The sequence below is a fragment of the Gobio gobio genome (genome assembly GCF_949357685.1).
Source record: "Gobio gobio genome assembly, chromosome: 21".
Lineage (NCBI taxonomy): Eukaryota > Metazoa > Chordata > Actinopteri > Cypriniformes > Gobionidae > Gobio > Gobio gobio.
Genome location: NC_137117.1, coordinates 23,972,841 through 23,991,158, shown reverse-complemented (window position 1 = coordinate 23,991,158; position 18,318 = coordinate 23,972,841). Strand labels below are relative to the sequence as shown.

Here is an 18,318-nt window from a genome sequence, read left to right as displayed (position 1 = left end):
AGGTTCACTACCTGATCTCTGAAGGGAGTGGTAGGAACCTTGGGCACATATCCAGGCCGGGGTCTCAGGATCACGTGAGAGTTAGCCGGCCCGAATTCTAGGCACGCTTCGTCAACTGAAAAAGCCTGCAGGTCCCCGACCCTCTTGAGAGAGGCCAATGCGGTCAGCAGAGCCGTTTCATCGACAGAAACTTAATATCGGCCGACCGCAAAGGCTCAAAGGGAGGCCTCTGCAGAGCACTTAGGACTACTGAGAGGTCCCAAGAGGGAACGAGAGGAGAGCGAGGAGGATTCAGTCTCCTCGCCCCCCTCAGGAACCTGATGATCAGGTCGTGCTGACTTACCTTTTTTGTCTCCCAAGAGGTTGTGATGGGCAGATATTGCAACCACATACACTTTCAGGGTGGAGGGAGACAGCCTTCGCTCCAGCCCCCCTTGGAGAAACTCAAGCACGGACCCGATCGGGCAATTCCAGGGGTCTTCTTGGCGGGAAGAACACCAGGTGACGAAGAGGTTCCACTTCAACGCATAGAGGTGTCGTGTAGACTCTGCCCTAGCGGAAGTGATGGTGGCGGCCATCCATAGGTGGCAGGCCACTCAAACCTGCCGCGTCCCGTCTAGAAGCCACACGTGGAGCTTCCAGAGCGCTGGACGCGGGTGCCATAGGGTGCCCCGTCTCTGAGAGAGGAGGTCCAGTCTCAGAGGGATAGGCCAGGGAGGGGCTGTCACAAGGAGTAGCAGTTCTGAGAACCAGGTCTGGCCGTGCCAATACGGGGCGACCAACATGACCTGCTCCTTGTCCTCCCTGATCTTGCACAGTACTCATGCGAGAAGGCTCACTGGGGGAACGCATATAAGCGTAGGCCCTGGGGCCAGCTGTGCGCCAGTGCATCCGTGCCGAGCATGCCCTCGGACAGGGAATAGTACAGGCTGCAGTGGGAAGAGTCGTGGGAGGCAAACAGATCTACCCGTGCGTCGCCGAACTGTTCCCAAATCAGCTGGACCGTCTGGGGATGGAGTCTCCATTCTCCAGGAAGTGGCTGAATCCGTGAGAGCTCGTCGGCTGCACGATTCAGTTCTCCCGGGATGTGGATAGCACGAAGGGACCTCAGGTGCTTCTGACTCCATAAAACGAGATGGCGGGCGAGTTGAGACATACGGCGGGAGCGTAGACCGCCCTGGTGGTTGATGTACGCTACTGTGGCCGTGTTGTCTGTCCGGACAAGTACGTGTTGACCCCTCAATAACGCTCGGAAGCGGTGCAGGGCGAACCGTACTGCCAGCAACTCGAGGCAATTGACATGCAGAAGGCGCTGGGGTCCTGTCCAGGAGCCCGCGGCTGCTTGTCCATTGCACATGGCACCCCAGCCCGTGGAGGAGGCATCTGTCGATACAACAACATGCCTGGAAACTCGTTCTAAGGACACGCCGGTCCGTAGAAAACTGAGGTTCGACCACGGAGTGAGTGTCTGTAAGCAGGCCCGGGTATTTGGACCCGGAGCGTGCGAGACCGCCATGCCCATCTCGGGACTCGATCGCGAAGCCAGTGCTGAAGCAGTCTCATATGTAGCAATCTGAGCGGCGTCACCGCGGCTGCAGATGCCATATGCCCAGGAGCCTCTGAAAGTGTTTCAGTGGAACCGCACTCTTGCTCTCGATTTGACGGAGGCAAGTCAGCAGAGACTGCGCGCGCTCGCTCGTAAGCTGTGCGCACATGGCGACCGAGTCGATCTCCATACCGAGAAAAGAGATCCTCTGCACGGGGCAGAGTTTGCTCTTCTCCCAGTTGACCCAAAGGCCCAGACAGGCGAAGTGGTGGAGAACCAGATCTCTGTGTTCGCAAACCTGCTCTCGAGAGTGACTCATTATGAGCCAGTCGTCGAGGTAGTTCAGGATGCGAACCCCGTGCTGCCGTAGGGGCGCAAGGGCTGCCTCTGTAATCTTCGTAAAGATGCGAGGGGACAGAGATAGCCCGAATGGGAGGACCGCGTACTGGTATGCCCGCCCCTCGAAAGCAAACCTTAGGAACGGTCTGTGTCGAGGTTGGAATGGAGACATGAAAGTAGGCGTCCTTCAGGTCGATCGCTGCAAACCAATCGCCGGGACGAACGCATTCGAAAAGGCGTTTCGCTGTCAACATCTTGAACGAAAGCCTGTGTAGGCAACGGTTCAAGATGCGCAGGTCCAGGATTGGTCATAACCCACCGGTCTTTTTTGGGTACAATGAAGTACGGGCTGTAAAACCCGGACTTCATCTCGGCTGGAGGGACTGGCTCGATCGCACCCTTCGCCAGTAGGGTGGCAACCTCCGCTCGCATGACAGGGGCATTGGCCCCGACCATTGCAAGCGGACTCCCCGTAAGCAGGGAGGAGCCTGCGCGAACTGAATCGCGTAGATTGTCTTCGCGACCCAGCGGGACAGCCCTGGAATCTGAAGCCAGGCTCCCAGTAACTGCACCAGCGGGGTCATTCGGACTACAGACGTACCCGGTGTGGGGCAGCGATGCAGCGTTACCGACCCGGACTAGGGAGGCTGTTGGGCGTCCCGGTGTGGGGGTGCGTTCCACTGGGGTCTGCTCTGCCAGGAGGCTGGCGACAGAGAGGGATGCGAGTGGCGGGACCCGTGGGTGGCGCACACCGTCATCACCGGTCTCTGGGTCTTCAGAGACAGGAACATGAGTTCTTCCCAAGCGGAAGGAAGGATTTTCCCCCGGCCCTCCACCGGGGGAAGGAGAGGCCCTGCTACCATCCCCTGGCAAGAACTGGAACCCATCTCTAACCAGGCTGTAGAGCGGACTGGGCGTCATCCTGCAACCACCTCCATGGCACGGCCCAGGTGAAGGCTGCTGCCGGGCCGGGCGGGAGGGGGGAGGGCGCCCTCGGCGGTAAGCGGGCTGAGGTGACTGAGCCGGCGGCTGGTGCAGCAGCTGGCCGCCGGGGCAGTACGTGTTACAGCCTCAGTCTGCTTTCGGGCGGCCGAGAACCGTTGGGCGCGGTTCCCAGCCGTACCGCCGAAGAGGCCAGACTGGGATATGGGCGAGTTGAGGAGGCGGGCCCGCTCAACGTCCTCCACATCACCAGGTAAGGCCAGGTGTTCTCCCGGACCACAGCTGTGGACATCGCCCGACCCAGGGAGCGTGTGGCAACCTTCACCGCCCGGGGCGGGATCAGTTGCGGCACGCAGCTCATTGAAGAGCCCTGGGTCGGCTCCACCCTTGTGCATGTGCAAAGGGGCGGCGGCCTGCCCGTAGCTCTGCAGGACCACGCCACCGAAGTAGACGAGCCCACAGGCTTTGGGAGGGTGCTTAGGACAACCACGCCGCGTCCAAGCCCTCTGTGGACACCGTAGTGCGCAACAGAGAGTTCAACAGTGGGGGAGAGGGGGCCCCAGTGTACCCTTAGGCCACGGCCCCATCAAGGGCAGAGAAGGCGGAGGAGGCCACCAAACGATCGAGGGAAGCACGGGGACTTCCGGGACCGCGTGATCTCCTCATGCACCTCGGGAGCGAAAGGTATTGGGGGCGGGGCCCAACAGCTGTCGGGTGCCGCCCCAAAACCAATCGCGCAACCCGAGGCATGATCGTCGGGGTTCTTAATACCACGGCACCGCCCTCAGGTCACCCTGGCCACCAGCCAAAGTACCACCTCTCTCGGAGACGGTAGATTGGGGTGTGGCAGAGGGGACTCTCTCTCCTCACGAAGATCACTGAGTCTCGACCGCGACATCGCGATGGTCACGTTCCCGCAGTGGGAACATGACGCATCCACAAACACTGCCCGAACGTGCTGAAGCCCAAACACATCGAGCAGTGAATGTGCCCATAGCAACGGAGATCGATCGCACCCGGAAGTGCACGGACGAACTGTCTTGAAAAAGACGTGCCACGCGCAAGCTCTTTTTGTGAGAGGAAAGCTCTGCAGAGTGCCGAAGCGCCCAGGGAAACACACACACAGCTGTTGCAGATCACTGCACAGATCAGCAGGCAGGCAGCATGAGATCGCTAGAACGCGCCGTCACACCAACACCCTGGAGAACCGCTGGTCTCGAAGACTGAAGAGAAGACTTCAGAATTCAGGCTTGTAGGAGTGAAGAGATGCTCTTGGCTCCAAAGTAGAAACATAATGCGATGTTGCCAGCGTACTTCCTTATATACCCACACGGTGGGGCGGAGTTACGCATGCAAATTCCGCATGCCCATGGCATTGGCACGCCATTGGGCGCTGTTAAATTCTCGAAGATGATTGGCTTCTAAGCGAAACCCCCATTCGTTAGTCACTAACGTACGTCGTAGTGACTGAACGAAAGGGAACTACTTTGCTTTGTTATTTTTGTTGGCAAATGGGAATTTGCGTGCTTCATCATGGTTTTACCGATATCTATGGTTTCACTACAGGGTTTGCAGCTTTTCGATGACGTTCACGTCGGGTAATTACGTCACTTCAAAACGTTCCCATGGCAATAGGGGGAAATGGCGGCTCTTGTGTGAAGTAAACGAAAAATTTTCAACTTTCTGCTAACATATATGACTTTTTTGCAACGAAAATGCGGGGATTATGAAATCATGCTAGCCCCGCATATTTTGCACGCGTAAATAGGCAATTTACGCAGCAAAAGTGCGGCGTATTTGAAAAAATGCGGCCCCGGCATAAATATGCGGACTTTGGCTGATTATTCATTAAATCATGCGATCGCATAATCGCGTTTTTCTGGTATCAGTTCGAGTCCTCATCCTTTGGAAATGCATGCAAAGTGGAAATGCTTTTGCACCGCAGAAACAGTGTCTTCCTGACATGTCGACAACACAAACCTAACTCTCAGCTACAACTACAGTGTTTGAGGGCGGGTCAAAGTAGATGTTGTTCATGGGCAGCCAATGAAGACCATATAGGCTGGCATTATGCTACTTATGCGAAAACCTGCATAGATTGATGCAGGATATAGGACTGTACTAGATATTTTTAATGAAATCTGAGATATTTCTGTCCCTCCATTGACAGTCTATGCAACTACTACTTTGACGGTTTAAAAAAGTTCATAAGAGATTGTAAAACTAAACCGCACGAATTGAGCTGTTTAGTCCAAATCTTCTGAAGAGACATGATCACTTTATATGATGAAACTAATGAATTTAGGCTTTTATTCACATATAAACATTCATCAACGCGCACATCAATTATGGTAAACAGAAGCTCAAGCATGCTTGCTTGACGTGCGAGAACCAATGAGGTTCATTCTCGTGTTACGCAGCACTTTTGAGTTTCCACAAGAACCAATGAGGTTTGTTCTTGTGCGTCAAGTACAGTTGAGCTTCTGCTTATGTTCGATGATCAATGTTTATATTATATTCATTATAGATATAATAATAATAATAAAAAATATATATATATATATATAAATTTTTTTTTTTTTCGTTAAGCATAAATCTAACAAAGTTAATGCTTACAACAAGAACAAAATGCCTGCATGGTAAGAAAAATAAAGTTAAAATTATATTAATTATATCAATTATATATCAATTATACATTCTCTAAAGTCTTAATTTCTTATGCAGTGTTAATTATCAAGTAAATCAAATATTATCTTGTTTCAAATATAATTTTTTTACTTGAAAATAAGTCAAAAACACTCATGTAATATGTTATGTACAATATATTGAACAATATATGCAATTTTACTTGTAAAAGTAAACTTATATTTGGCCGTAGGTGTGTGTGGGTCAGGCTGCTCTCTTGCAGCTGTGTTGAGGGTCCACTCTGAGCAGTGGTTTCCTCTCCAGCACAATGGAGGCTCTGTGAGTGTGTGTTGTTTTAGAGAAAGGGCCTCTCCCCCCTGAGCCCTTTGTGCTCATTTCTTTTACTCTAGAGCTCACAGGAACTGCTGCAAGAGTTCTTACTTGCAGATAAATACAATTTATGCACACGTCTGTAAATAAATGTTGTTTCATTTTTATCAGTATCACAGAACCTGTGACAAGGAAACCTTTTGCAAACCAGAACATCCTCTTTCCGGCTCCTTTTCTCGGACTCACATTCAGAAAAAGAGTATTTCCGTTGTTCCGTGTATTTTAAGGTTAGCAGGACTGAGTGGGTGTGACTCTGTACTAGAACTCACCATTATTATTATCTCAGGGTGAATTTACTCACCACATCATTATGACATGGGTCTGGTGGCCTCCCAGCTAGAGATTTTCTTCAGGATTCTGCACAGCAAGTTCCATTTGTCCATGCTGGCAGTATTACGAGCCACTATGGTATTTTCATGGATAGATCTCCAACTGCTGCATGTTAAATAATGTGACACAATATATAGGTGCTGCTTTCTTTGAGATGATTAATGCACTGCAAAAAAACAAAAACAAACAAACAATATTTTTAATCAGTATTTTGAAAAAAATATTGAAACATTAACACTTAAACAAGGGATAGTTCACCAAAAAATGAAAATTCTGTCATTAACTACTCACCCTCATGTTCTTCCAATCCCGTGAGACCTTCATTCATCTTCGGAACACAAATGAAAATATTTTTGATGAAATCCGAGAGCTCTCTGACCCCCTCCATAGACAACTATTTAATTAACACTTTCAAGGCCCAGAAGGGTAGTAAACACATCGTTAAAATAGTCCATGTGACTCCAGTGGTTCAACCTTAATTTTATGAAGCGGCGAGAATACTTTTTGTGCTCAAAAACTAACAAAAATAACAACTTTATTCATCAATTTCGTTCTAGCCCGTGTCAGTCTCCTATGCAGTTTCTATTGTAAATACAGTGCATCTCCTGCCATCACACGCATGCGTCGTGGTGCTCACATGAACAGCATCGGCTGCTGTAGAACTCAGAAACAGTGAACTCACCCTTTAAAACAAGATCAGTTTACTTGAGAAGCAAAATTACGTAAGATATTAAGATTTGCTTTCTGAGAACATACATTGATTGGTGTCAAATCTATCTATCTATCTATCTATCTATCTATCTATCTATCTATCTATCTATCTATCTATCTATCTATCTATCTATCTATCTATCTATCTATCTATCTATCTATCTATCTATCTATCTATCTATCTATCTATCTATCTATCTATCTATCTATCTATCAATTTTTTTTTTTTAAAGAGACAAATTTATGTATAAATATAAAATAATATATATCAGGTTAGTTGCCATAATATATGTGCGTACAAGCGTGTGTGCAGTTGTGCATGTTTGGATGTCAAAGCTGTCTCCTGTGCTCTCATTCCTGTTGTACTTTGTGTTTATCCGTTATGACCCTGTTCCTCTCCATCTCCTGTGTGGCCGACAGAAGACGCAAACAGGACATCCTCTTTTTAAGTGTCAGCCAGAGGCTCTGATTCACTATTAATTATATTTGCAGGATGTTTATATTTATATCACTATAAACTCAGTTCTGACTTCATATCTCCATCCATCTGATTCATATGGTTCGAATTAATCCTGCTCTTATTTAATAACTGAGATGTGTTTGATCACGACACCATTAAAGAGCATCTGAGTAATGAATGTGCCGCAGATCCTGTCAAGTAGAAAGAGAATTGCGACGTCACATCTGGAATCCTCATCATGATCTTCAGTAGTTCCTGAAATCACATCTCATCCCAGGAAACATTTCTAAGTAACCACATCACTGAAAAGAATAGTTCTTAAATAAGGCTGAAGAAGACACTTTCACATAGCATGCTTAACATTGTGTTTTTAGATAAGAATGGACAGATTGTCCTTACGAGCTTCTGAACATTTCTATTTTAAAGGGAAATGTGTTTCTGTGTCTTTGACCTGACTTATGATTTGTGGCGGACATGCTGAGTTGCTAAAAGCCCCAGGGAATCTCTTGGTGCAGAAGAGCATAGTGCACTGGTATGCAGGAGGCACACCACAGCTGTAGACCATCGAGGCGTTAATGGCCTCATCAACATTACAACGTCTGTATATCTACCAGTTAACGCTTGCTGTGTTGTTGAGAAATTTGAGTGGGAAGTTTCATATGCCGAGCATTCACAGTGTTCTCTAACAGTTCTGAAGTGCTGAAGTTGCACTGCTAGTTTTACTTTCAATGAGCAAGTTCATTCTCTTTTCACAGCTGATAATAGTGGTGTGTCCTGGGGCAGGTAAACAAAGGCAACACAATCTGCAGTGAAATCTGGTGATATGGTCATTACATAAAGATTTTCTAGTGTAAATCATTTTGATGTAATTACCATTTGTTCATCCATAATGTAATAACTGCACATAATGTAATAAGTATTACATTATTATTGTAATAAAATGTTTATAATGTAATAAAATCTTGAGCTCATAATATAATAAAAAATCGCATTATGATAAACTTAAAATCACAAAAAACATATATTTTCATTGGTATTCATTTACAGTACATTAAAAAAAATTAAATCCAGTCTTAATCTTCCAACAAAATCCACCAGATTACTTACAGTATACTATTACTAGTAGTAGTAGTTTAAAGGTGTAAAGGTTCTGATTTAATTTATTTATCTGGACTTAGATTTTTAAAATGTACTGTAAATGAATACCAATGCTTTATGTTTAATAAACATATAATAATTGTTTATAATGTAAAAATTGTTATTACATTATGAGCTCAAGATTTTATTAAATTTTTAGAAAATATTACATTATTAACATTTTATTATTATTATAATAATGTAATACTTATTACATTGTGTGCAGTTATTACATTATGTGTTGCCACAAATAATAATATATATATAATATATAATAATATATATGGTTATCATTTTAATTAATTTTTTATTTTATTATATTTTTATTATTAATAATATGATTAATTGTATTATATATTATATTGCTATATGTATTCTAGCCTATTATTATTTTAATTATTTTTTTCTACTTTAAATTATTATTTTTATTATGTATTTTAAATTAAATTTTGTTTATTTTATTTAGATGTATTATATTTGATTTATTATATTTAGCTTAAAGCCCAAAGTATACTTCAGTTTTCACACATACACAAGAGTCCACGTGACCAGAATACTACGCGTGCAGCCCGATTTTTGTAACAGGTCGCATATGCGCATTGAATTTGTTTTGCATTAATCAGTTGTTCCACAAGCCGCAGAGTTCACACTCACAGTAGAATATGGAACTAAAGAGATAGAAACAACAACACAACATCGGAGACTGCAACAATAGAAGCCTGCATTGACAAGCGATTGTGTGAGGGGGTTATGAGATGGGGTTCAAAAGAATACACGGACACTTTTATAGGTCATAACTTCTGGAGAAAAATGACGCAGACACTGGACTAAGATGAAACATTCTAGAGCGCATGTGTCGACTGCCTGCGTTCGTGCACACTATTAAATGGAATATAATTTATGCTAGCGTACACTTAAAAAAACGAAGTATACTTTGGGCTTGAATCCTGAATGGTTTGGAATGGGGATTGTTTGTGTTTCTTATATAAACAACTGGTGGGGGGATGGTGTGGCAGTTCACTAGTACCTTGACCTCACTCTCTTTCTGTGTGGTGGTGGATGGGACATTTGTGTTTTGTGGATTTGCTTTGTTGTGATTGCCTGGTTCAGGTTACTGGTTAGGATTGTGAGATCAGGTGTCATTGAAGTGAATGGAGGACAGCATTTTCTCACACTCCATTTTGTCTTGCTCAGTGCCAGGAGACTTGTTTGAGAACTGTATCATCATCCTGCAGATCTTCACTTTCGTTCCCAGGAATCTTTTGGTTAGCGTAAACTGTTACTTTTCAACTTAATTTTAAGGAGGAAGTCCCCCTGGGCTTGTGATACCCTTCATGTGCTTCTTTCTTGTATTATACACTGTTTCAAGGAATAAGAGGAACAGTAGCTTCAAGACTTTGTGTTGATGTGTTTTTGTAAAACACAGAAATTCACCCATGAACCCAATACTGTCATTTACATGTGATATGTGATGTCATTGCTTACGGTCAGTTTCTTCAGTGAGACTAACTGTTGTTAGTCATTCTTCCAGAAATTTCCTTCAAGGGGGTCCATACATAGACAGATATATAAAACATAGGATTTTAGATATATAAAAAAAAACATTTATTCCAAATATTATATTATATGATATGGTAAATATGGTACAGTAATGATCTGTATGTAATATATTGTATTATATATTTTTGTTAATCTTATATTAATATATATTTTTTTATTTAAATAAAAAAATACCAATAAATACTATATGTAGCAGTAATGACCTATTAAGTATAACAGAATTATGTTTATTAGTGTCATTTTAAAGTGTTACTGAGAAAGTCTCAAATTATATTGAGGCTCCCTGGGTGGTTTGAGGGCCTGCATGAGTGTCCTTGGGTCTGTAAAGATACCAAGGCCTTACCATGACATTTCATAAGATAAACATAAACATGTTTTGGTCATATCCTAGGGGGTGAAAAGAGTGTCATGACTTATTGGACTAGTTCTTCAGGGGTTTATGTTGAGCCCTATACAGATGACTTTGGCACATTGAGCAGAAACAGATCACTCAATTGGGTTTGGAACAGATTGGATGTACAGAAGATATTGTTGAGAAAAAGTCCAAAATATATCTGGGGTCAAACTTCTGTGAAGGAGGGAATTTTTTTTTTTTGTTTGTCTTCACTAGGCTTGGTGTAATATTCAAATTCCTTGTGTTTAATGCAGTGAATCAGGGTTTTTTTTTAGTAAGGAAAGTATGGTTGGAAAGTCCCAATATTTTACTGCTTTATTATTGACTGTACAGAAGGGTTTCTTCAACACACACTTTTACCCAAAAGTGGCTAAACATTTTGGAAAAATGGGAGGAAAAAGCTTCAGCTCAGTGTGACGTTCAGTAAGAGCTATTGTTTCCCATTCAAACTCACAGTCCACTATACCTGGCAGGGTTGGTGTACATTCCTCAGGTCCTGCGTTGACGCTCGGTGCCTGGGGACCTATTAGGTAGAGCTCAGTAGCTGAGCGGAGGAGACGGTTTAGATGGGGAGACGGTGTGTGTCTGGCGGTCTGCTCTGGTCTAGTCGCTTATGCTGACACATGTTAGATCCATTGAAAGAATATGAGGTCCCAGACTTCCCCCTCATTCTTCCTGGGCTACCGTTAAAACTGATAAAATGGAGTGAGGTAGGAGACTCTACCTGTTGACTTAGTAGTCAAAGAGCCATTTAGATCAGTTTGTAAACCACTCTTATTGGCTTTACGGTTTAAATTACATTAAGCTTGTAGGTTTAAGTGGGCTTTGGAGGAGTTTATGTTGGATGTCACCCAGAGTCTAGGCTCAGGCATGGGAGCAGACACTCAGAGCTGCATGGGCGCAAAACATATTTGCATTGTTTGTGTTTATAAATGAAGCTAAGAATTTTAGCTCACATGAACTCCCACTGCCCTCTCAGAGCGGACAGAGGACCGGCCAAATAAGGCTGTAAAAGTGTGTGGCCCTCTTTTAAACATGCCGTAGCTGTCCCCCTGGTGAAGACTAATATTTGACCACATCAATATGGGTTAGAAGGGCCGTTTTGATGCTGCAAAGAGGACACTGACTACGCAGGTTACTTTTAATATAAAACAAAGTCTCAACCCTCAAATTTTGTAGTTTTAAAAAAATACATTTTAACAATAAATACCCTTTTGTGGCTCTTTAATGTGTGATGAGAGATCGCTGTAGCGCCTCAGTTAAAGCTGCTTGCGAACCGATCATTTCTTCCTTCTAGTTAATTTATAGTATCAAATAAACATGAATGAACTTCAGAAGGAATGTTGTTTTAACCGCGGAAAGACGTCAGTACACACCTTTTTTTTAGGTCCACCAACGTTAATCTATGAACTCTCCTGACAGTTTTGTCGGACAAAATGGCGTATGACTGATTATGAGTGGTCAGATCGCCGTCAATCAAACTCCCGTGACATGAACTCATAAACTGAGAAAAAAAGTATTTTTTCCCCTCAGAATTGGACTTTATAACTCGCAATTCTGACTTTATATCACGCAATTCTGACTTTATATCACGCAATTCTGACTTTATAACTCGCAATTGCGAGTTTATTTCTCAGAATGAGATAAAAGTCGCAATTATCTTTTAAAATATTTTATTCTGTGGCGTAAACAAGTTTCCATGGAGATTTTCTAGATGTTTTAAAAATTTCAGATGTTTCTCTTAAAATCGCTTATGACAAATAAGGCAATTGTTGATGTAAAGTAAAAGAATAGAGCTGTGAAATGAATGTGGATTAAGTCTATTTGGTTTTAGAAAACAATGCTAATAAACTTGAATTCATTTTGAAATCTCTTCCTTTGGTATTTTGGAAAATATACATTGTTAAATAGACATTGTTGAGAACTCAGTTATTATCAATCAATCAATCAATCAATCAATCAATAATCTTAATTCATGCAGAAATAGAACATATTTCTATCATATTACAGAAGAAAAAAATTGTGAATACATATCATGTTGACTTTGAAGAGTTTGCATTGATATTTCCATATTGCTATGTTACAAGTCATAAACAGGACGCCACTCCTCCAGATGAGAAAGCACAGATTGGGTTTCTTTTCTTTGACTGTATTACTGTGCTCTCCATCATGTGCTGTGTTTTGTGAGGAGAGCTGTGCGTGACTGGGGTTTGTTTCCCCCTTCTCTTCTCTGTCTCTTGGGCTCTTCTCTTCTCTTCTCTTCATTCTCTGCAATCTGATACCCAACAACAAATCCAGCTACTGTTCTCTTAAGACACATCTTTCTCTCCTCTTTTGCCAGTCCCACTCCCTCATCAGCCAACTGTCCCAATTTTCCCAACACCCCCTGTAATATGTACCATGGTCTTTGCTCACTTCAATTTTCAGTTATTCACATGGTCCAACTCATAACTTTTCTTCCCTCTTACACATTTCTCTTCCTCTTTTTATGATTTTTTTTGGTCTTATTAGAAAGGGGTTTTCCAGATTTGTCATACATGTAAAAATACATATTCCCAGACAATAAAATACACTGTACTTGAGTATTTTTTTCACTCAAGTGTTAAAAAGCAAGTATAGCCGATAGCCACAGTCTATTGTTCAACATAATCATTTGCCAAATAGCTCAACATGCCAGAAAAAGGGAATGGTTCTTTGTTGTGTCCGCACAGTCACCCTTTCACAAACTATACTGGGATCAAACAGAAGCTCTTTTTGTCCCTGTGGTGGGTAGCGTCACTCTATTTTGGAAGGAAAGATCTTTAGGGAGTTCATTTTGTGTTTTATTTTCAGACATTGGTCCTACTTTGGAAATCGAAGGTATTTTCATCTTAGATGCAAAATGTGGGTCTCTTTTTAAAGTCAGGAAAACAAGACTGGACTTTTGTAGGAAAAGTCAAATGAGATTAACAAAATTAGATTAGGGATCGCCAGTTAGCTGATCCTTTTGCTCAAGCAGAGTAGCAAGGAAGGTCTTTTGGGGAAAGTAGAACATCTGGTGTTTTTTGTTTTGTTTTGTTTTGTTTTGTTTTATCATTCATGTTTTTGGACATGACCACCTTTTATTTTGTAATGTTTGTAGACGTTTCATGCTGAATGTGTGTTTTATGCCAAAATAACACGTACTTCCTTTCCAGGAATTGACAAAGCACTTTCTTTTCATTGGACCTTGTGCCACCTCAGTGGTTAGGACCGAATTCGATATTTAGCTATTTCAGACTGCTGTTTTTAGTGTGTTTTAGTTAGTTTTTCTCATTCAGCTCTATAAATATTAAAATCTTCATAGTGTTTTCTTTGATCTTACTTCAGTGAGTTTTAGTATTGATGGTTTCCCCTTTGATTCAAAGATGTTTATGCATTCTTTTGTACTTATGCAAGTTTCTCTGTGGTGGTGTAGCTCTCCAATGGTTTGGCTAATAATATCTGTGCAGGAAGCTCTTGGGCCCTGAGAAAACCCCCTAGGGTAAATACTGCAGAACTGAATCAGAAAAGTGAAGCTTAAACTTATTTACTTAGACACTCATTTCTGGACCAGAAAACAAAGAAGCCTAAAACTCACAGAGCTACTGTAGATCAGATAAAGACTCATCTGAGCTCTTTGCAGCCGCTGTTATCAGTGATGTGGCACCAGATCCTAGATCATCATGTGAATGGAGGACTGGAACCTCTCTGTGTACTAAGTGCCCTAATTACATATCAGACCAACAAATGGTCACTAGGCAGTCCGGACAACCTGGCAACAGACATATGGCCAGATCCAACCTCTGACTCCTATTTTGAAGCTTCCCAGAAGACAGTTTTATTGCTCACAGGTTGCTCTTTCATAGCTTAGGAGACTGGAGCTCTTTAAGTATCAACTTTGTTTCAGATGTTTCTCATAAAATTGCTTATGAGAAATAAATATACACAAATAAGACAATTGTTGACCTAAAGAAAAAAGAATAATGTCGATAGAAAAATAATTGGCTTAGTAAAAAAAAAAAAGAAGAAGAAGAAGTTTGACTTCATATTGAAAAATCTTTGGATGCTTTCATATTGACTAAGCATGGATTACGGTATTTTACATACATCTTTCTCTGCCCTTTTGCCTATCCCACTCCGTCATCAGCCAATTGTCCCAATTTCTAAAGGTAATTTTACCCCCTTTAACACCCCCTTTAATTTGTACCATGGTCTTTGCTCACGTTAATTTTCTCACTTTGATAAAAATGCAGTATGGTTGATATTTCCTCAGAGACTGGATGCTTTCATGTTGACTAAGCATGGATTATGGTATTTTTGTAGGCTTTTCTGTCCTTTCTTCCTCAAAAACAATGGATGCGGTTTGTTGTGTGAAATGTTCGGAAGCAGTGAGTTCATCAGAAAGAGCTGCCGTTTACGTCATTTATTATGTGCTGCATAACAAGTGTAGGAGTCGCCCACTCCATCTTTGACATTTGAGTCGGAGAGAGTAGAGAGGGAAAGATTTAGAGAAAGAGATAAAACTTTTATCCTCCAAGTATGTAAACTCTATACGCTCTGTCAAAGAGAAGGGAATGGAGGGAAAATAGAGTGAAATAAAAGATGAAGTGGGATAATTTATTTTCAAATTCATTACTGTTGTAAACACGACACATTCCTTCTGTAACTGTGGACATCTGGAATGCACAATGTTGGTCACAACTGAAGAAAAAAAAAAACATCGGAAGGGGAATGGAGGGAATGGTAATGCTTGAGATCCTCACAGACAGAGCCAAATAACATTCTCCAGGGCCTCTTTTACACATTGTCATTTCTGCTAAATTGTGTTAGCTTTTCAGACATTACAAACCCTAGTCATCACAATTGGGATGTCTTCCAGTCGTATGTGGTTTCAAACAAAACAAATTTACTACATGGTCAGTTGAGTCTGTCTGCTGTCGTATTAAATGTTGGAAGCTGAACTGTCTGAGAAACACATCGGATTTATAACTAAACTCCTATATCTACAGCTCCATCGTAATTGAACAGCTGTGGACTTTTATTCTGAATAAACTTTCAATATAAATTATGAATTGACTATGACAAGATAAATAAAAAAAAATGTATTGGTACATTTGTAAAATCTTCTCAAAATCTTTAGTTTTGAATCCATGCTTTGGAACGGGTTTGAGCACATTACATGATGTTTTGTTGTGTCATTTTTGATATTAGAGATTACAACTTTTGTACAATTGTTTGTACAATTGTTTTGTAGAACATGTACTTTTTTACACAGCTGAAAACCAGCAGGTGCCCTTGGTGTTCTGACTTTTGAGTGCTTCGAAACAGAATTGTTTTGTGAAAGAATTGGTTCAGTTGATTAAAAGGGAATTCACTTATGACCTGAATATTTTTATGAATCACAAAAAACTCAAGTTATCGGTTTGAATTAGTCTGACTAATCCTTCTTTGAATGAACTCTGCTGCAAAACTGTAAGTTCTTATAGTCTCTTATACCATGGTCTGTCTGAATACTCGATTCTGATTGGCTGGAAGGTTTAAAACCATTTAATTCACAGGTAGTTCCAAGTCAGTTTAATCACGTTCTATATTAATGCAATTAATTAATTGTTTTCATTGAAGCACACAGACGCATAAGTCACTTGCGCTGTTTTCATTGAAGCACACGCATACGTCACTCGCTCACAGAGAATGGTGATCATGCTGCGCACACACAGAAACATTCAAAAGCACAGAAACTTGTTATCAATGATGCCCAGATTTTAAGCAATAAATCGCTTCACTACTGAATCGCTACATTATATTTCTCAGCAACGAAGGGGGTAACATCGCTATTTTTAAGTAAATAAATTCGTTGTAGAGATGCTGAACAGACGCAGGTACGCATCTCTCTCTCTCTCTCTCTCTCTCTCTCTCTCTTTCCCCCCCGATCGTTAATAATTCATTCATTCAAATACATTTTATCTTAAGCACTGCTTAATCTCTATGTCTGATTCAAGACGGGCAGTTAGAGCCATCTAGAGTTCCATGACAGAACTTTGTATAAACACTATTATGATACATATTGCATTCACCACCAGCCTTTCCCAGACTTGTCACTGAATATGATTCATATGGGTTTGTGGAAAGGTACAATCCCTTTACAGTGGAAATAAAATAAAACAAATTCTTTCAACACACAATATTCACTTTCCACAAATCATGGAGTCAGAATGACTGGAAAAATGTGTTGTTTATAATGATGTGGTCATGTAATTTCACTGAGATGATATGTTGCCTTGGCAGTAGACTGTGAAGCTTTTGGGGTGGATGAATCACTCTAATGTGGAGTGCAAGGACGTAGGTGATAGACAGATGCTCGGCTGGGTGTTGATATGGGTGTGAATGGCATCTTTTGAACAAACACCTTTTCCATCTTCAAAGGGAAACCCACTGAGATGTCTGTAACATGCTGTGATAATCTGGCCCAGTGCCTATCTGCTGTTTGCTATCTGTAATCACAGCACAGAGTCTCAGGTTAATAAAGGGAGATACTACGTTTGTTGGAGACAGTTGTCAGCTCACACCCCACACCTGACTCAGTGTGTGTTCCACCATTAAAGAGATTTAGAAGACAAATCACATACTGTTCTGTTTGTAGTGTAAAGTGACCTGAAATAAGAGAGTAGTATGTGCAATGTCCTGCTAAGAAGTGGCAGGAAGTACAATGATTTATATATCATTTGAAAAATAGCATTATTATTATAATCACACTGTTTATATTATGAGAAGTATGAGAACATACAGTATATTTTACACTTAATCTACTGTTCAAAAGTTAGGAGTCAGAAATATATATTTTTTATTTAAAAAAATGGATACTTGTATTCAGTAAGGATGCGTTAAAGGAAGATGCTGACTTTTTGGGACTTTAGCTTATTCACCGTATCCCCCAGAGTTAGATAAGTCCATACATACCATTCTCATCTCCGTGCGTGCCATAACTCTGTCTGACACACCCACCGCTAGCCTAGCTTAGCACAAAGACTGGAGGTACATTAATGTACTAAAAACATATTTAAATCAGTTCATGTGACAGTGGTTCAATATTAATATTATAAAGTGAGGAGAATATTTTTGGTGTGCCAAAAAAAACAAAATAACGACTTATATAGTGATAACTGATTTCAAAACACTGCTTCATGAAGCTTCGGAGGGTTATGAATCAGTGTGTTGAATCATGATTTAAGTCCACAAGACCATAGGGTGTCCCATTAGTCATTTTAGGTTTAAGAAGAGTGTTTGCAAGCGCCCCCCTTTGCGGCCTATATGCACCCTCGATGCCCGCACTGAAGCGAACTTCTTACCGACAGTCAAAGCGGCGTTTTGTCACAAAAGTGCTGACTCATAAGAAGGCCACGAGTGTTTAGGGTGCCATTTAGGACAGGGCCAAACTTCAGTACTCTAGGCGGCCACAGAGTTATATTCAGATGCCTGTGCAATGTAACCAAGTGTGTTACTATTCACGCAAGTTTCTATAAACATACTGACTTTGCAAGCAAGGTTCGATTTAGCCGTTGCTCGGCTGTAAAGCAGACTCATGTTTATTATACTAGCTCTTGTTTGTTGTGTTACTTTCTAACAACCCCTTAGTAAACACATAGCAACGCTCTACAAACCACTCAGAACACTATAGCAACTGCATAGCAACGTCCTGGCAATCACCAATAATTGTGGCTGTGAGTTTTGCAAAGGCAAGCAATGTGCTCATAATTTCCTTCAGAAAGTGTAAAAATATATTTTGAGATGGAGAATTTGGTCACAAGATTGTCTTGATGTCTGACTCAGACTCTGAAGATGAATATGATTTTAGACAAGAAATAAGAAGTCAGCACAGGACGTGAG

At 41.8% G+C, this 18,318-nt stretch overlaps 1 protein-coding gene across 6 annotated transcripts in view; it reads left to right on the top strand.

The window, feature by feature from the left end:
- fmnl3 (formin-like 3) overlaps nt 1-18,318 on the top strand; it is a 53,997-nt gene that overhangs the window by 8,161 nt on the left and 27,518 nt on the right. The gene's annotated exons all lie outside the window — the stretch shown is intronic.